An 18883-nucleotide genomic window follows, 5' to 3' on the forward strand; every position below is an offset into this window, starting at 1 on the left:
AGAAGAAAAGAGGAAAGGTAATCAGTTTGCAGATCACAGCTCAACTGGGGATAAAGAGAACATTACAAATTATGGGAATATTTGGCATATATTCTTTAAAATTAACCTGGTTACACCTGATTACTTGAAGAGTGTTTAAAAAAAAAATCTGATATCCTAAGAAGCCAAAGTCAGGGATGTGGACGAGATGAGAGTTCACCATCCTCTGGTACCGGTTCTGGGAGAATCCTCCTGAAAACTTACCACAATGCAGGAAAAAAAGAGAAAATTAGCTTTGCTATTTCAAAAGAAAGCTCACTTGCTCTGAGTTTTACCAATCTTGGAAAAGTCTGAATTAATAAAATTCACATTGCTCACATTACAGTATATATTCTATGTATTCATTTTATCTCCATAATAGAGGACATGATGCTTTTTTTAAAGACTGCTCTGTGTCTCAGTTTTTATTTCAGAGTTTAGTGTCTCTTATGTATTATATTTAAACAGCATCAGTGTAATGGGAAGGAGATTTAAGAAGAAAAATACATATAAAAAAGGAAGAAAACTAAGACACAAGTGGAGAAGGAAGACACACAACTATTATGTGGCTTCTTCCACTTCTATGCTGTTACTTGGAGGACCTCCATCACTCTCACTCACTCCAGCACTCAGTTTCCTCACTCTGCACCATTCAGGTGCTAAACTCTATGCTTCACGAGGTTCTTAGGAGGGTCAAATAAGATCATAAACTCTCCATGCTATTCAGATATTAAAACTATTTCTCAAGACTTATGTGAGGATGAGGGCAGAGATAGGAGAGAAAGGTCAATTCAGAATGAGGAGAACTGTTGCAGATTAATTGGGAGAAGGAAGGGGAGGTGACATAAAAAAGAAAATACACACTATTTGTCATCAGACTGCCATTTTCTCCAGCTGGGTTATTCTTTCTTTCTCTGGCAGGGTTAGTATTGGTAGTCTAAACTTCACTTATTTACTTCTTGAGGGAAAGTGTGGGTGAATGTAACTGTTAGAGAGTGCAGGGAGGCATGACTGACATATTTAGGAAGTCTCCATGGTCAAGTCTGTCTACTGGGAGAAAGCAATGGGAATTTTTGACAACGCTGCTCACCTCTTAAATCTCAGCTCTTAGGCAAAGCAATGGATCTCTTTTGTACGATACTATTAGTGAATATCATCTAGTTGTTTCCAAAGCTTAAGTTTTTGAACATTTTCTTTATTCAATGAACCAACAGGTATCAAGTGTATTCTTGGTATTATTAGTCAATAAGTGAGAGAAACTGAAGGATATTAAATACATCCTTCTTCAAAGATTTTGCAATTTTTTAGAGGAAAAGAAAAACATGCAAACAATAAACAGAGTAGAAGTCGCACAAAGCTGCATGCATTATTTTCCAAGCACCAGGTTTTATGGTAGTGGGTATGGAATGCAGCAAGAAACCAGAAAGGAAAGGGTAGTTCAGGCAAAGTGCTCTGTAGCCCCATGTAACTTTTAGAGCAGGAGAGGAACTTAGAAGTCATCTGTGTCATTGTGTTATATACAGAGATTTCAAGCTTATTGTAATGTGGCTTAAGTTAAAAGTGAAGCCGCACTGGAATAGGGGTTTTCAACATCCTAGGCACCTTGTATTACACAAAATGACCTTGGAAGTATGGGATGGGCAGGCTTTGGATGATCAAAGGATGAGTAGTTTAGGCAAGCAGTTAAGGAAACTGTAAAACAAACAATTATAGGAAATGCTTATATTTTGTTATATACAAGTAGTTTTACTTATTTAGACAATTTATTACATTAATGAAGGACTTCAACACATGGCAGAGACACCAAATTAATATTTGCTGGATTCAAAACGTGAAGACAATTTGACCATGCATAGTTACCTATTTTTTAAATATATTTTATTGATTATGCTATTACAATTGTCCCATTTTTTTTCTCCCCTTTATTCCCCTCTGCCCTGCAATTCCCCTTCCAATAGCATTCCCCTCCCCCTTAGTTCATGTCCATGGGTCATATGTATAGTTCTTTGGCTTCGCCATTTCCTATACTATGCTTAACCTCCCCCTGTCTATTTTCTACCTACCACTTATGCTTCATATTCCCTGTACCTTTACCCCCATTCTTGCCTTTCCCCTCCCCAATGAAAACCCTCCATGTGATCTCCATTTCTGTGATTCTGTTGCTGTTCTAGTTGTCTGCTTAGTTCATTTTTGTTTTTGTTTTTGTTTTATTAGGTTCCATTGTTGATAGTTGTCAGTCTGTTGTCATTTTACTGCTCATATTTTGATCATCATCTTTTTTCTTAGATAAGTCCCACTAACATTTCATATAATAAGGGCTTGGTGATGATGAACTCATTTTACCTTATACGAGAAGGACTTTATCTTCCTTCCCATTCTAAATGAAAGTTTTGCTGGATAGAGTAATCTTGGACATAGGTCGTTGCCTTTCATGACTTGGAATACTTCTTTCCAGCCCCTTCTTGCCTGTAAGGTTTCTTTTGAGAAATCAGCTGACAGTCTTATGGGAACCCCTTTGTAGGTAACTGTCTCCTTTTCTCTTGCTGCTTTTAAGATTCTCTCCTTATCTTTAATCTTGGGTAATGTAATTATGATGTGTCTTGGTGTGTGCTTCCTCGGGTCCCACTTCTTTGGGACTCTGGACTTCCTGGAAGTGTATTTCCTTTGCCAGATTGGGGAAGTTCTCCTTCATTATTTTTTCAAATAAGTTTTCAAATTCTTGCTCTGCCTCTTCTCCTTCTGGCACCCTATGATTCAGATGTTGGAACATTTAAAGTTGTCTTAAGGTTCCTAAGCCTCTGCTCATTTTTTTGAATTCTTGTTTCTTCATTCTGTTCTGGTCAAATGTTTATTTCTTCCTTCTGTTAATTTGAGTACCGGTTTTCTTCCTGTCACTGTTGGTTCCCTGTCGGTTTCCTGTCTATTTTTCTTTATTTCACTTTGCATAGCCTTTACTTCTTCCTCTATTTTGCAACTATACTCAACCATTTCTGTGAGCATCTTGATTAGTGTTTTTAACTGTGCATCTGATAGGTAGGCTATCTCTTCATTGCTTAGTTCTGTTTTTGCAGTTTTGATCTGTTCTTCCATTTGGGCCATATTTTTTTCTTTGGGCACAGCTTTTATGTAGTAAGGGGTGGAGCCTTAGGTATTAACCAGAGGGGGGCAACCCGTGTGGCTGCATTGTGGTGCTGTATGTGTGGGAAGGGTTGGAGAGGGAACAATGAAGATTGTTGGCTCTCGGCTGGCTTTCTGTCACTTCCCCCACTACCCATAAGCCAATTAGACCCTTCAGGTGCCGATTCCTGGGTGGGTGGGTTTGTGTACATTCTAGGACCCTGTTAGTCTTTCCAACGAACTCTCCTGTGAAGCTGGGAGTTTCTCCCGCTGTTGCCTCAATCCCCACAGGTTTTTTCCAGGCAGAGGTTTTGAGACCTATTTCCCCTAGCTGGAACACTGGGTTGCACTCTCTGTCTCGCTCCCCAGCTGTTCCTCCTGATTTATCCACACACAAATGTGGGACCGCCCAGTCCAGTCCACCAGCTGTACCTTGCCCACCTGGTCCTCTAGCCACCACCTTGCACTGCATCCTCTCTGCCCTAGCTACCCATCTCTGCCCCTCCTACCAGTCCGAATGAATGGTTCTTCTTAACTCCTTGGTTGTCGGACACCCATACAGTGTGATTTTCTGGCAGTTCTGGTTATTTTTGTTTTTAAATTTGTTGTTGTCCTTTTTTGGTTGTGCCAGGAGGCAAAATGTCCATAGTAACCTATTCTATAATTTTGTCCATTACAACCCTAGGGAAGTAGATGACAGAAATGTTAGTGGTCTTTCAATCAATATTTTTGGCTGAGAAAAATGACTATGAATTATATATTTGGAGATTGAATTTTCAATCCTCAATCTGACACAAATTATTTATATCACCTCAACATTCTCATCTGAAAATTATAACTAGATAATGTCAAATTTCCCTTCTGACTCATTATTTAGACTTTATGCATGAAAATGTTTGGCTGATGGAAAAAAATCATTTGTGAGCTAATATTTGAAGAAAGAGCAATGTAATAAAATACTTAAATACTTACTTTATATCTTCTTGAGTCTAGTTTTTTTTTCCTTTGATTTCTAATTGTTTAAAATTCTTACTATTTTGATCTTGTTCTCATTAATTTTCTATTGGGATTCAGAAAACTCTTATTTAGCATACATTATATATCAAACACTGTACTAGGTACTAAAACTGTGGAAATGAAAGGCAGTCTCTTCTTTAAATTAAAAAAAAATTAAGGTACAAAAAATAAGTCACTTAGATAATTTAAATGTTTTTTAGTTTAATTCTCATAATAATCTTTAAGTTATAGCCCCATCGATAAAAGAAAAACTGAAACAGTACCTTGTATAGAAGAAAACCCACAAAAATTAGACAGAAGAGAATATATACTATCTTATATAAGTGGAAAATTGTTATATATTTTTTAAAAATAAACACTTTGAAAAGCTTATCTTTATATCCCCATATTATGTTGAATTTAAACTTATCAAATTTAGAAGTTCATTGTGCTTACTGTCCCAATTGTTTTTGGAGACACTTCTGCTTGGGGAAGTGAGTATCCTTTACAAGTCAGTGAATAAGTGTAAACTATTAATTTATATCTTTAAACACACACACACACACACACAGAATAGAATATTGACTGCAAGTTGAATTAGCATGCAAGCTGTTTAGCTCTGACTGGTAAACTCCTAGTCACCTTTAAATGTCTATCTCAAATCCCCTCCTATTCAACTGTAAACACATTTTATTATGACTGATATTGTTCTGTTAGATGCTGAAAAATAAAATAAAAATACAAGGTTCTTGACTTCAAGATGCTATTGATCTGTTATTAAAGAGCCAGATATTGCCCTGACCAAGTGTCCCATGCACCAGATCTTTGCAGGTTTGATTCCCAGTCAGTGCACGTGGTACCGAGGTTGTGAGTTTGATCCCTGATCAGGGAGGCTACGAGGGACAACCAGCCAATGTTTATCCCACACTGATATTTCTCTCTCTCTCTCTTTCTTCCTTACTCTGTCTCTAAAATTAATAAACATATCTTCAGATGAGAATTTTTTAAAAAGAGACAGATATTAAGGAAATATTAAGTATAATGAAAATGTTGCTTAAGGTCTACATAATATCAGTCAGGGAATAAAAAAAGCCACTGTTAATTATCCAAATATGAAAATTTAATGTAAGAATATAAAAGCTCAAAAAGTTATTGGGAGTTGTGGTAGACATTATCCTTCAAAGAACTTCCATAGGTTGTTGGGTCGGCAAAAAGCTTCCAGCTGTCGGCTCTTTAATAGTCTTTTTCAGTTGCAAAGCCCCACTGCCACAGCAGTCCCTGATCATACTGTTCCTAGGGCAGCCACATCTGATGACTGAGCCGAGTAATTCCTCCAGAGCCCCCTTTCAGATTGGATAAAACTGTTTCAGGTCTGTATCCCGCTAAGAACCTCCCCGCTTCCCTCCCACCATACTGATTGTTTCTTTCCTCTGCCTATCCCAGTGGACTCATGATAAACATCTCGCATCCTAAATATGGTCTCAGTGTCTGAGTCTGGAACAGTCCTACCTGGATAGAAAGCCAGAGAGATCCAAAGTCAGAAAAGTTGCTGTGGAAGATCCTAGTGGATAACACCAAAGCAGGCTTTTCTGTCTTTACCTTCTCATTGAAACTGTTCTGAAAAAAGGTGTTAATTACTTCCTTGTTGCTGAAACCAGTGAGCTTCTTTCAGTTCTTTAACCTGCAGGAATTGACACTGCTGATTTTCCTTTTTCTCAGACCAGGCGGCAATCAAGCACATGCACTATGAACTCAGACTTAAGTCCCAGCTCTGGCACTGGATTAACTGTGAGATTTGGGTCGCGTTACCCAGTCTCTCTGTAGCTCAGTTTCCATACTCGAAAGCTGTGACAGTCATTGCATCTACTTTCCAAGGCTGTTGTGCTAATTAAATGTTCGGAATAATGCCTTTCCCGTAAGTGTCACTAAGATATGTGTGTACCATTTTATCCTGTTTTATCATTTTATCTGGTTCTCCTCCTAGTGCTCTGACAGTTTCTTCTAAGTCCTTTCTTTCCCTTTCTCTCTTCGTGCCCCAATCACCACTTTCAGTCTTGTATTTCTCCTTGACTCTGTTCTGTAGCCAAGAATATCTGAGGAAGAGAATTCTGAAACAATTATGATAATAAAACAACTTTCAATTATTTTTTCTTCCCAGTTTTTGTTTTCCCACAAGCAGATAACAAATGTAGCAAAATTTCCGTGCATGGGTTTGTGGTTGTTTTATTCTGACATAGTTTTTCATTACACCTGTGCAAAGAATTATTTACTAAAGGATTAGAGGAATGTAAATTGTAGTTGAAAGAAAAAGTAATAGATTTAGAAAATGACATTTTCCCAAGAACTCAGTAAGTATAAAAAAAATTTAGTAAACCCTTAAAGGCAACATTCACTTGCAAAATTCCATCATGTAGCAGAGCTAGTTTCTATAGACCCTCGCATAAGCCAGAAATTAGCACTATTACTGAAGTAATGAATTAAGTATAATTTTATTTTTAGAAAATTACTGTCAGATTAATTTTTGCATAATTATTTCAATTGAAAGCAGTGTTGCAAATATTCACTTCATGTATCTTTGACTTTTAAATTGTGAACTCAAGCCTTGGAATTTCTTTCTTTCCCCCTAACTTGACAGTCCTTCTAAAGTCAAGGTTTTGTTTCAGTGGAAATGCAACACTTTCAAGGTAAAACATTATCACCTTGGAAACAATTTTATGATTTTAATTGCATATTATTGCTCAGCTTACACTGGAGTGTTTCATCTTAATGTAATTTCTGAATCTCAGATGACTGTCATGACAATACAGAAGCAGGGAGAAGAACTTGTGAGCAATCTTAAGGCTGATGTTGCTGTTGTTAACGGGATGCAGTATCAGAAAGACAACTAAGGACAACTAAGTCCTTTTGTTGTCTGCATCATTTTGGTAGAATCATTCCAGAACCACATGGTTGCTTCATTCTAAAAGCTGGTAAGTATAATTCATTCTATATGCATACACTTAACCCTTCAATTTACGAATGAATATAGTGCATTAAATTCCAAGTTTGATTCCATGTTGTTACTAAACAACAAGGGGGAGTTTGTCTACCGGCTGCCACAAAAACCAAACTCATGAGGCAGGTGCTGATGTAAGAGGAAAGGTGTTTTATTAGGATGCTGCATGATCTGGGAGAATGGGGGACTCCCATTTCAAGGCTCATCTCCTCTGCAAAGCCCAGCCAGCCCCAGCAAGGCCAGATCAAAAACCAGTGCCCGGAGTTCTTGTTCCATTTCAAAGTACCATCTTTTGGAGCCCACAGGTGGCTGCTAAATGGTCATCCAGGTAGCTTATGCTTGTTCCCATCTGCTATCCAGCTTCAGGTTTCCTCCTGGAGGCTGCTTGCAGGGCTCCCGCAGCCAAAGGCCATGTGGCTGTGACGGCTGCAAGGTTGCACAACTCACTGACCAGTGCATTCACCAGATGGATAAGACAGACTCCCTCCTGGAGACTGTGGGCCACACAGCTACTAAGGTCACATGGCCCATGGAGAGTGTGCCCTCCAAGTGGACGTCTTGAGCAGCAAGCAATGACTAAGAGTGAGTTTCTTTGTTTGCCTGGGACTATACTAGCTTTGGGTGTGGGATGAAGCAGGTACTTGTTCAGAATGACCAATTAACTCCCCAAACTTTCCTGTGCTTCAGCTGGGTCCACCTCCCAACCAATCCCTTTTTCCCCCAGGCGAGACTGACAGGCCTCTCCTGTCTAGCACCTACCCAACTTCTATGGTGCATGTGACTGCCTTCCCCTGGTCCCACCCCAGTCTGGTGAGGAAGGATGAACAGGGGACAAGAGCTTTTCCCCTTATCCAGTTATCTTGCTAACCTTTCACACGCTAGTATAAGGACCTCCCCTGCCACCATAATGGCTAATGGGGAAGATTCTATGGTGCTCCATCAACTTCGTGCCTCCTGTGCCCTACAACCTGCATGCCTCGAGTTGCCTGCTCTGAGCCCACTGACAGAGGGCCACAGAACCAAAGGCCTAAGTAAGGGCACCCTGGAAACCCCAACTGTCAGGCAGTGCTGAGGGCCCCCTCAGTGGGAGGTGCGGGGCATCTGCAGTCAGAGCAGAACTTCTGCACCAAGGGCAGAGCATCTGCAAGGCATGAGCTCGGTTACTCCGACTTGCAGCCTCATGAGGCAGAAGCTGCGCGGTGACACTCAATGTCCCTGCCATGGCCCTGAGCGGGCTGCACGCCCAGAGTTTTCGAACCTCCAACCTCCGTCCCCAAGGGGCATGGCTCGTTGCACAAGTGGCTGCCTGGTCCCATTCCCTGGGCCTAGCTCTAGCTCCCCTGGCGGCCCCTTTTTCTCCCCATCCTCAGCCTGCTCCCAGCAGTCTGGACAGGCTGTCTATCAGTATAAGTATCTCTCTTGTTTGAGTACATAAGACTGTAAATGATATTTAAGCAACCTATAAATCATTTTACTTACATTTATACCTCCCTAAATGTAAAGAGGTTTTTTTTTGAGACTCACAGAGGCTGTGATAAAAAATGCACAGTGAAATAAAGAGTTAGAAATTATTCGATGGCTTCAATCTCCCCAATATACCATTTAACCACAAAGCAAGTAATCAGCCTGCACTCTTGTCACTTGAACTTTCGTCTCCTTACGCCCACCCCGGCACTGTGTTATTCTGTGGTCCTACTCATTCTTCTCACGGAATAACAGCGCAGCGCCATCTATCAAGCTCTTACAGGGCAGTGACCCTTTTGTGCAAAAGCACTTGGCATACTCTGTCTCTGCAAATTCTTTGACTACCCCTGGAGTTAGTTAGTACTTCACAAATTGGAAACTGGTTTCCAACACTTGAAGTACCTGAATTAAGGGCACAAAGGTTCTAAATAGCAGAGCCAAAATTCATCTTGGGTGGGTCTGTCTGCCTCCTTGTTCATGGGGTTAACCATCAATTGATGGGGCATCTCTGAAGACTCGGAATTGAATGGACCTAAAGGTCTGGATAAAATATCCAATTTAATGTTTATAATCTAAAAGACTGCATAGCTTTCCTCCATCCAAAGCAGCTTTGTGCATCAATGTGGACATGATTAATTGTAGTCAGAATTGTATCCAAGCATTGATGACTTTACTAAATATATTTATGTACTAAAATGATTTCTCATTGCATTATTGTATTATGTTAGGTGGCATAAAAATCTTTAAAAGAGTTATTTGTTAGCTTTAGGACATAGTACAGTTTCTCTCTTCTAATCTTTTCTCTTCAAACTTTATCGCATTTTTAAAGTACATAATAAAAGTTATACCGAGGAAAAACTCAGCTATCTCAGGTGTGCTCAAGATTCATATTTATGTGTGTATGAATATGTATAAATACTTATATATTGCATATATATAATGTACATATATATTTATGGACCTTTCAATTGCCTATGTGTATATACTTTAAGAAATGGTTTTGAAATCAAAAGATCATTAAACATTATAAAAATAAAAAAATAGAAAACCAATACTCTTGAGCAGAGTCCTAGACAGAAGAAAATCAATTCTAAAAAATAAGATTAAAAGAAAACTGCTATTATCATGACTTTAAAGTAAATATAACCCATCTCTAACTGCAGGTGTCAAGTTATATTTATTACAGTGAAACAACTCTTTCAGTGTACACAGTAAAGGAAATTTTGATGGCAAATGAATCATCTGATTTTATATCTTATATCTGATTTGGTATACGTCATGTTCTAATCCTGATTAGCAACCTGGATACTCTCCATAAAAAAGAAAAATTTTTTTAAAAGTAAAGATCTTCGCACCTCAGAGTATGTTACTGGAAAGTAATTTGTTATTATTATTTTTTTGTTTGCCATGAAGAAGTGTTGTACTCTAAAATATTCTCACATAAATAGCACACACTAACTTCCTCCTTCTCCTCCTCCCTCCCCTCCTTGCATTCATCGTTAGTCCACAGTAGCCAAGTTCATATTACTGAGAAGAGAAGTTCACTGAGCCTATCACTGGTGCCAAGGGAGCTGTGGCTTCCTCTCCCTTAAGAACCCAAGAACCAAATGATATGTCATATATGGTATAAAATATGTTCTTTGTAGTACACTTAATGTTTGGGGTGGGCAGAGGCTTTCTCAGGAGCGATTCTGTACAGAAAAATCAGGAAACTTTGGTAGGAAAAAGGCAATGCAGGAGGTGACTGCACTTGCCTTTCAGTCTGAAACCTCGGTCATTTGTGTACATTTCAGAAACATTAAAACGACTGGAAGAACTTTTGAAGGCAAAGCCAGAGCTCCATAAGAGGAGGTTTGCTGAAAGAATTAAGGTGCAATAGAGAGATATGTGGCGGCTCTTGCAGAACTTTATGCTGTGACTCATCTGCAACCTTTTGCAAAATTTAATGTGGCAAAAGCACTGCATTATTATGATGTACCATGTGGTATCCAGATTTGTCAGCTTCCCATGACATATCTTTTATTGAGGGGTACAAGAAGAAACCCCACACTGGCTGAGGACAATTTTTCTGCTTACATCCCACACGGAGATTTAAAAATATATTCCTAGAATTTGGCATTTACAGGAACATATTTCACTTTAGTAGTCTGAAACAAGACAGCTTTTTTATCCTTTGAGTGTAAGAATCTGTAACCCTAACACGTCACCACTAGAGGGCCAGTGGGGCTCACGTTAACTTGGTAACTGGTGACTGCGGGGGTGCAGAGAGCAGGCTTCTGTGTTTACTTTGCATCTTCACCTTTTTACAGTGTTAACTGGTTTGTTATTTAAAAATATATTATGACTTTTTGCCTTGCAGTTTTGTTTATTCTTTTGTCACTTTATGACACAGTATGCTCATTTTTTTTAATGCATTGAATCAAGTCCAAATAGAATCTTTTCTTCTACACAGATAATGTTATTGCTTTAGAACACTATTCCATCCCAAGCCCCATAATTTTTCCATGTAGTTAGTTAAATTAATTTACAATATTTGTTACAATGGCACGTGATGTGTGAAGCTGAGCAGGAAAAAATGTCCAAACCTGCTCAATGTAGCAGTGATTGGAGAAAGGTGCCACATTCCTCCCGTTGCAAGCAATGGAGTCATTTCCATGGGATAACTTTGTGGATGAACAGAGCTTAAACTTTACAGAGACCAATATAAACATAAGAAAAATGTCCACTTCTAGGAATCAGTAGCAAACATTCTTATGCATTTATTACTATGTTAATTCTAGGTAATAATGGTCTATTTTAAAACACATAAGACAATGGCATTTTTAAAGATTTTATGTATTTATTTTTAGAGAGGGGGAAGGGAAGAATAAAGAGAGAAACATCAATGTGTGGTTGAGTCTTGTGCACCCCCTACTGGGAACCTGGCCCACAGCCCAGGCATGTGCTCTCGACTGGGAATCAAACCAGCTACCCTTCCATTTGCAGAGCCGAGCTCAAACCACTGAGCTACACCAGCCAAAGCAGACAATGGCATTTTTGCTTATATGTTATAATTCATATTAATATTGTAGAGATGAGATGAATGCTGGATAATATTCTAATATAAACTTTGAAATTTAAATCAGTTTTTTTAACATTAGAGAATATTATGCATCTTTCTTCTGTATAATAAACACGCCAGAGATGACCATGAGATGAAAGACCCAGATTACTTTCTGGGTTGTATGAAATTTTCTTGGTTGGATTCTTAACTGAACACCTGGATAATGTAAAGTAACAATTACTTGACAATCTTATGGCTTGACTTGAAAGCCTGCTTGAAATGAATAAATAAATAAGTAAAGAAATTCCTTCTGCTATATACTCATACATTTTTTTCTTATAGTTTTCCTTTGCTTTTTGGAATGCTTAATCAATTATACATTATCCCATCATCCTTTATACCTAATTCTGTATAATTGCCACATTGCATAAGGTAGTTTGTTTCTACGATGGGTTCTCCTCTGCACCCATGAACTTCCAGAGGGGGGAGACAGTATATTACTAATCTCTAAATCTCCATGACCATTTACAGTGTGGCCCTCAACTTAGTAAAATTAACTAGACCTTTTTTTTAGTGATGGTAAATTTTATACGAGTGCAATAGACTTTATTTTCTCCCCAGAGTCCTTGGAGGATGCCTGTTTTCAAGTCACTTAGAAATTTCCCCTCTCAGATGAAGAGCCAGCCGTTTATCCATCCAATGCTGGTGATATTAGCCCCAGAATAGCACGTCAGGGAGGCACTGAGCAGCAGGCATGACTTTTCTGCTTTCTTTACCCTACTTACTAAAGAAGCTTAAAGGGCATTCAGGATCTTCCACCAGTGTGCAGATACTTACTGTCCTCAGCAGCACAGAGCACTGCTTGTTTATGACGACCTACGATGTAGCGTCTGGTGTCTAACAAAACTTGTTGTAATCTCTTCTAACGTCACTTAGTAGTAATAGTGGTATTGATAAGAGCTAACACCGAACAGTTACTCTGTGTCAGCAGCTCCCGGACACCCTTTATGCATACTTTAACTTGTTTAATGTCTTGCTAATTTGGGGCAAGCGCTCATTTTTATCTGTAAACTTAGGATGTGTCTATGTCCTTGTCTAGAATTAATGACATAATGAATATAGAGAAACTGTCACAATTTATAGAGCACCAGTCACGAGATTTCCTACTGAGAACAGTTTTCCTCCCCTTTCCATCACCAAAACGCTTCTTGTTCAATGATGGTCATGATTCCAACATTCACTGCTTCTGCCACTGCCTAAGCACTCGCATTAAGCCAGGAGCTCCGCGGTGTTTTACATACAGTATCTCATTTCCGTTTCACAATAACTGCACGTGGTTGCTAGCACTTTCTCCATTTAGCAGCTCTTACAACTACGCAAGTACCCCTTAAGAGCCATTGCACATGATTTGAAGCAAAATAGCCATTTAAATTTAGTTCATAAAAATTAATTTTGTACATATATTTTAGGCCGTATGTATTTGTTATGCTCTTAATCTTTATTTATGAGAGTTTGAATTCTGGCTTTTGATGTGGTATTTGAAGTATGGATAAGAACACTTGGTGTTTATTGTTCAATTTTGGTCATCTTCGAATGTTACAACATTCTTTTATAAAATGTGATTTGGGTAATTGTAGGCGAAAGCCTACTGAATGTGGGCCCCATGTGCAGCCAGAGAAAAAGTCAGGATTCTGGTCTCAAAACCCAGGTGGTTCTGTTCAGATTCCAGCTCTGTCACTAGCAATCCTCTCACAATGAGCAAATTATGTAAACACATTCTATCTCAACTACCTGACTTTTTTTTTAATTTATTTATTTATTTTTATTCAGTTACACTTGTCTGCATTTTCTCCCCATCCCTCCACCCCACCCCAGCCAGTCCCACCTCCCTCCCCCACCTCTTCCCTCCCCCTTGATTTTGTCCTTGTGTCCTTTATAGTAGCTCCTATAGACCCTGAGGTTTAAATTAAAATAATCACTATAGAGTTCAAAATTAAACGTTTTTAGTGTAAGATAACTGTAGATTCACATGCAGTTGTAAGAAATAACACAGAGAGATCCCAGACACTCTTCACTCGGTGTTCCCCGATGATAATATCTTGAAAAACATAGCACACTGTGCAACTAGGGTGCTTATGTTGAAAAAGGCAAGACGCACAATGTTTTACTGAGGATCCTCTGTGCTCCGCTTTCGAAACCGCATGCGTTTCCTTCTCATGTCGCATCTCCCATAGTCCCTGTCGGTCACTGATCTGATGTTCATTTCTGTAGTGTTGTCATTTTGAGGATAATACATAATTAAAATCATACAATATATAACCTGTTTGGACTGAGTGTCTTCAATCAGCATAATTCTCTGGAGGCAGATCTAGGTAGCTGGCTGCCCGCAGTCTGTTCGGTTTCGTTGCTTAGTAGTATTCTCTGATGCAGATGCGCTGCAGTCTCACCGTTTGTGCCTGGAAAGGTGACCGCTCTGCTTCTAGTTCAGGGCTGTTACAAATAGAACGGCTGTAAATACTTCCGTGCAGATTTGTATATGAATACAAGTGTGCATTTCTCTAGGAGAAGTGCCCAGGATACACTTTTTAGGTCCTATGATATTTGTATGTATATGTCTTTAAAGAAATTACTGAACTGCTTTCCAGAGCAGCCGCGACATTTCCACCAGAAATACCTAACTCGGGTTTTCCACACCCTTACCGGCATGCAGTGTCGTCACGACTGTTGTTGTCGTGTGTTTAACGATTCTGACAGGTGTACTGTTTGTTTGATCATTCGGATCGTTTCTTTCACCTTTCAGAGAGTTTTTAAAATTTTTCCGATGATAGTATCTCATTATGGTTTTGATTTGCATTTCCCTAGTGGCTAATGATGTTGAAAGTCTTTTTATGCACTAATTTGCCATTTGTATGTATTATTTGGTGAAATGTCTCTTCATTCCGTTGCTTATTTTCTAGTTGAATTTTTTCACTGTTGAGTTTTGAGAGTTCTTTATATTTTTAGGTACTAGTCTTTTGTCCTATATATATATGGGTTGCAAATATTTCCTCTAAGTCTAGCTCTTCTTTTCACACTTTTAACAAATGTTTCACAGAACAAAAGTTTCTAATTATAATAATGTCCCATGTATACATTTTCCTGTTATGATTCATATTTTTGGTGGCAAGTCTAATAACTGTTTGCCTAGTCCTAGGTTGCAAAGATCTTCTCTTATATATAAAGTTTTTGTAGGTTCACATTTTATACTACCTAAGTTTGTAACCCACCTTGACGTTCATGTTTTATTGCTTTTTTCCCTTGAAAATTCTCTTTGATTCACGCATTGTGTAGAAATGTGTTGTTTAATTTCAAAGAATTTAAACATTTTTTCTATTTTCTTTACGTCATTAATTTCAATTTGACTCGATTGTCTGGAGGACACTGTAAGACTTGGCTTTTTTATGTTTGTTGAGGGTCACAGAAGACAAAACCACCTGACTGTACATGATACTTTATGGGAAGGTGAATAGGAAAGTTTTAATCGATGGAGAAGAAAAAAATGACCACAGATATAAATCATTACATTTAACCTCTGCTTTTCTCATATTTCTTTTTCTACAATATGTTCTCATAATCTCTTCTCACCAAGGATTTATCAGATATATTCATAAGTCTTTCTCAAGCAGTGTTGTCCTGAAATGTTCTTCCTTTCAAAACCAAAAAGATTTATCTCAGTTTAAGACCTTTGATGTCAAACCACAGACGCTTTCCTTCAAAGGTGAAAGAAATGTTCATTTCAACTGCTGTCTTTACTCATGTACAAAATCCAAAGACATTTGTTTGGATTTGAAACTTCACAGCCTTAGTCTTATGAGATATGTTACTTTTTGTTTGTTCCACATTCTGTATCTGCCCTTCTTCCCCAACACCCCCACTTTAGAAAGAGTAAATTAAATTGGCTTAGTTATTTTCAAGTCATGAGACAGCAAAAATATATATATTTTCCTACTCTTAAAAATTGCTCCAAGCTTTATTTGTCCTGGTTTAACTCAAAAGTGGGTTTAAACTTCACACTTGGCAGTATTTTAAAAGGAAAGAAAAATCAAGCCAATTTAAAAAAAAAATCTTATACAATCTAAGGCTTAAAACATAACAGGTATTTTGCTCTAAATTTTTGTTTTTCAAATATATTATGTCCATGTTCATGTAAAAGTACAGGGGCACAGGAGAATATTATAATTTTGTCTACTTTGATTAAATGAAATAATCATTGACTACCTGCTATAGATGAAGTGTCCAGAAACTAGGGGTGTGTGTGGGAGGGGGGAGAGATATGAGTTTGATTTCTGTCCTTGCTATCAAAGCCTGAAACTGGCACACAAGATTATTGTTGGGCAAGGCCCGGGTGTAATCAAAATTTTATGGGCGTTTGGAGGAGGAAAAGGTCCCAGGCCGCCTGACAACCATCCTCTTCCAAGCAGCCAGCCTCTGCTGTTGAGGCCAAAGCAATAGTCTCCTGACTCGTCACTCAGATTTCACTCCTATTGCCCTGCGTCCAGTCTTTCCAAGTTCCCCAAGTGATTTTTATTTAAAAGTAATTCCCATCACATCACTCCTTCGCTTTAATGTTTCTAGTTGTTTTCATGTGATGACCACTGGGAATAATGCTACAATTAATGTAGGGGTGCTTATATCTTTGCAAATAAATGTTTCAAATTTTTTGGGTAGATACCCAGAAGAGGGGTTGCTGGGTCATAAAAACAAAGTGTCCTTCTATAGATGATTGGATAAAGACCATGTATGTATACGGTCCATGTATATATAATGGAATACTACTCAGTCATAAGAAAGAATAAAATACTACTATCTACCATTTCAGACAAAATGGGGGCATCTTAAAAATATGCTAAACCAAATTAAGTCAGACAGGGAAAGCTAAGAACCATATGATTTCACTCATATGTGTGATATAAAACTTAAAGCAATGAATGGACAAATAAGAAAAACAAACAAACAGAAACTCAGACACAGAAAACAGTATGGTGGTTACCAGAGGGAAAGGGGTTGGGGGTCTAGTAAAGGTAAATTGAAAGTTAGTGATAAAAAGAAAACTTTGTGGTTTAACTTAAAATGTAGCAATTTAAGGTAATCTTACAAAATATTGCTAAGCAGATGTTAGTCAGGGGATGTAAAATAACATTCAGAGCCTAAATTTGTCAGGTTGTGGCGACGGTGGTATACATGGAACCAGACAGTATCTTGGAACAGTAAGGCTTTGCTTTTCTCTATTTTCTTGTATAAAATCTTTCCCTTAATCAGTCAGAAGTACCCACATAATCTGGCAGCCAAGTAGAATTATAGTAAGAATGAAAAGATGGAGAAATAATCAACACTTTTTGACATCTAAAATAGACATTTGAGAATCAAAAGAGATGGCCAGAGGAAAGAAAAACATCAATTTTACTTCATAATAACACCACTGGGAAGAGATGAGAAGGAAGATGTTTCACCTCGCTCCTTATGTTGACCAGGGCTAGGGAGCTGGGGGCTGCAGTGGGCAGAGGAGGTAAGGACTGATCTCAAGGCCAGAGCAGGGGATGAGATGTGGAGGAGCAGACTTATGTAACGTTAGTGACTGCTTGACACTGGGAGGCTGTGCCAGCAAACTTGGAGGAGGTAAGCCAGTGTCTTCAGGTGATTTTTTACCAACTGAGGGACTAGTGTGTTAAGCAACAATGTATCATAAAATAGAATATTGAATTCTATAAAGGATAAGTCATCTGGGCTCTCGGGCTCTTTGTATCTTCTCTCTGGATTCTGTCTTCTACCGAAAGTTGCCTTGGGGAATGTCCATCACGTGGATACTTCCTTATGCCTTGAAACTTAGAGAAGCCTCTTCTAACTGCCCCATAGGGACTCTCTACTACATCTCCAAAGGCCAAAGACACTAAAAAGCTTCCAGAATTAGTGGGTTGGGTCTCAGATCCAGAGGACTGTTGGAGGCATAGAAAGTAAAGCCTGTAGAATCTACGCTTGGCTTGAGGTGTATAATAATGAAAGCGACCTCAAACATATACCCATAATCTCACATCCAGGCAGAACTCCAGGATCCGTTATTCTGAATAGCTCTATGACTTCAGACAAGTCATGTTAACTTCTGAGTCATAAATAAGTTTCCTTAGTTATAAAGGAAACTTATAACTAAGTAGATATTAATAATAATATCTATTGTCAAGTAATTATTGTGAATAAATGAGATAACCTTTGTAAAAAAAACTGGCATATAACAGGTTCTTTATAAACAGTAATATTTCTGTCACAAAAAATAAACAAGCGGTTCATACTATTTCAAAATGGCCTTGTTCAAAGAGCAGTTGAAAGGTAGTGCCATAGTTTTCTACTACTTTTGTTATATTTATATAGAATGTATTCATTTATTCATTCATTCGTCAGATATTAATTATCACTGTGTGCCAGACACTGCTGTAAATTTTGTGACATCTATGGACCTCACACTGTAGCAGGAGAGCAGACATTAAACAATGAATTAACAACTATCTAGTTACAATTGTAGTAAGTGTTGCGACAGAGACAGACAAGGCTTTCAGCTTTCTACCTGGAGCTCTTGCAACCTTTGCCCTTGGAACTTAAGCTTCCCTGTAAGAGTCTTACTCCCTGGCTGGAGAGCACAGGTGGAAAGATCCTGAGACCACGTAAAAAGATGAAAGGGCCCCGCTGAACCCAAGCTCCTACCTGTCACCAGCAAGGTACCAGGCATCTCAGTAAAGCCATCCCCTACCCAGAAGACGAGACCACACATTAATTGCACGTGTATTCCCAATCGATGTCATGTGGCATCAACTTCCCCAGTCAGGCCTAATCAAATTCCTCCTCAAAATAGTGATACGTGACAAAGTGGCGGACGTGATTTTTCCACTGAGGCCCAGGATAGAGTGTTACATAACAATACACAGAGACAGATTTTGAATTCTATTAAAAATAAGAATTGTGTCTAATTTATTTTTTTAATTAAGAGCACATGAACAGACACAATAAGAAAAATAAATAAATGTATAAACAATCAAGACAATTTCCATGAGTGAGAAGTTTGATTCATTGGGAATAGCGGAATTATCTGTGTCAGACCAGGGCCACTGTTTTAAGTTTCTTGAGATGAGTGGAACAACCATGTTAAATGTTGAGTTCCCTATCACTGAGCAAGGCCTATGTTATATTTCTGGCAGTGGTCACTTTGAAGGAAATACTGTCAG

General features: G+C 38.5%; 1 pseudogene; it reads left to right on the forward strand.

Annotated features, from left to right (window-relative positions):
- Positions 1 to 18883, forward strand: part of LOC112307775 (serine/threonine-protein phosphatase 2B catalytic subunit beta isoform-like) — a 156648-nt pseudogene that overhangs the window by 32380 nt on the left and 105385 nt on the right.

Source organism: Desmodus rotundus, chromosome 3 (genome assembly GCF_022682495.2).
Source record: "Desmodus rotundus isolate HL8 chromosome 3, HLdesRot8A.1, whole genome shotgun sequence".
Taxonomy (NCBI): domain Eukaryota; kingdom Metazoa; phylum Chordata; class Mammalia; order Chiroptera; family Phyllostomidae; genus Desmodus; species Desmodus rotundus.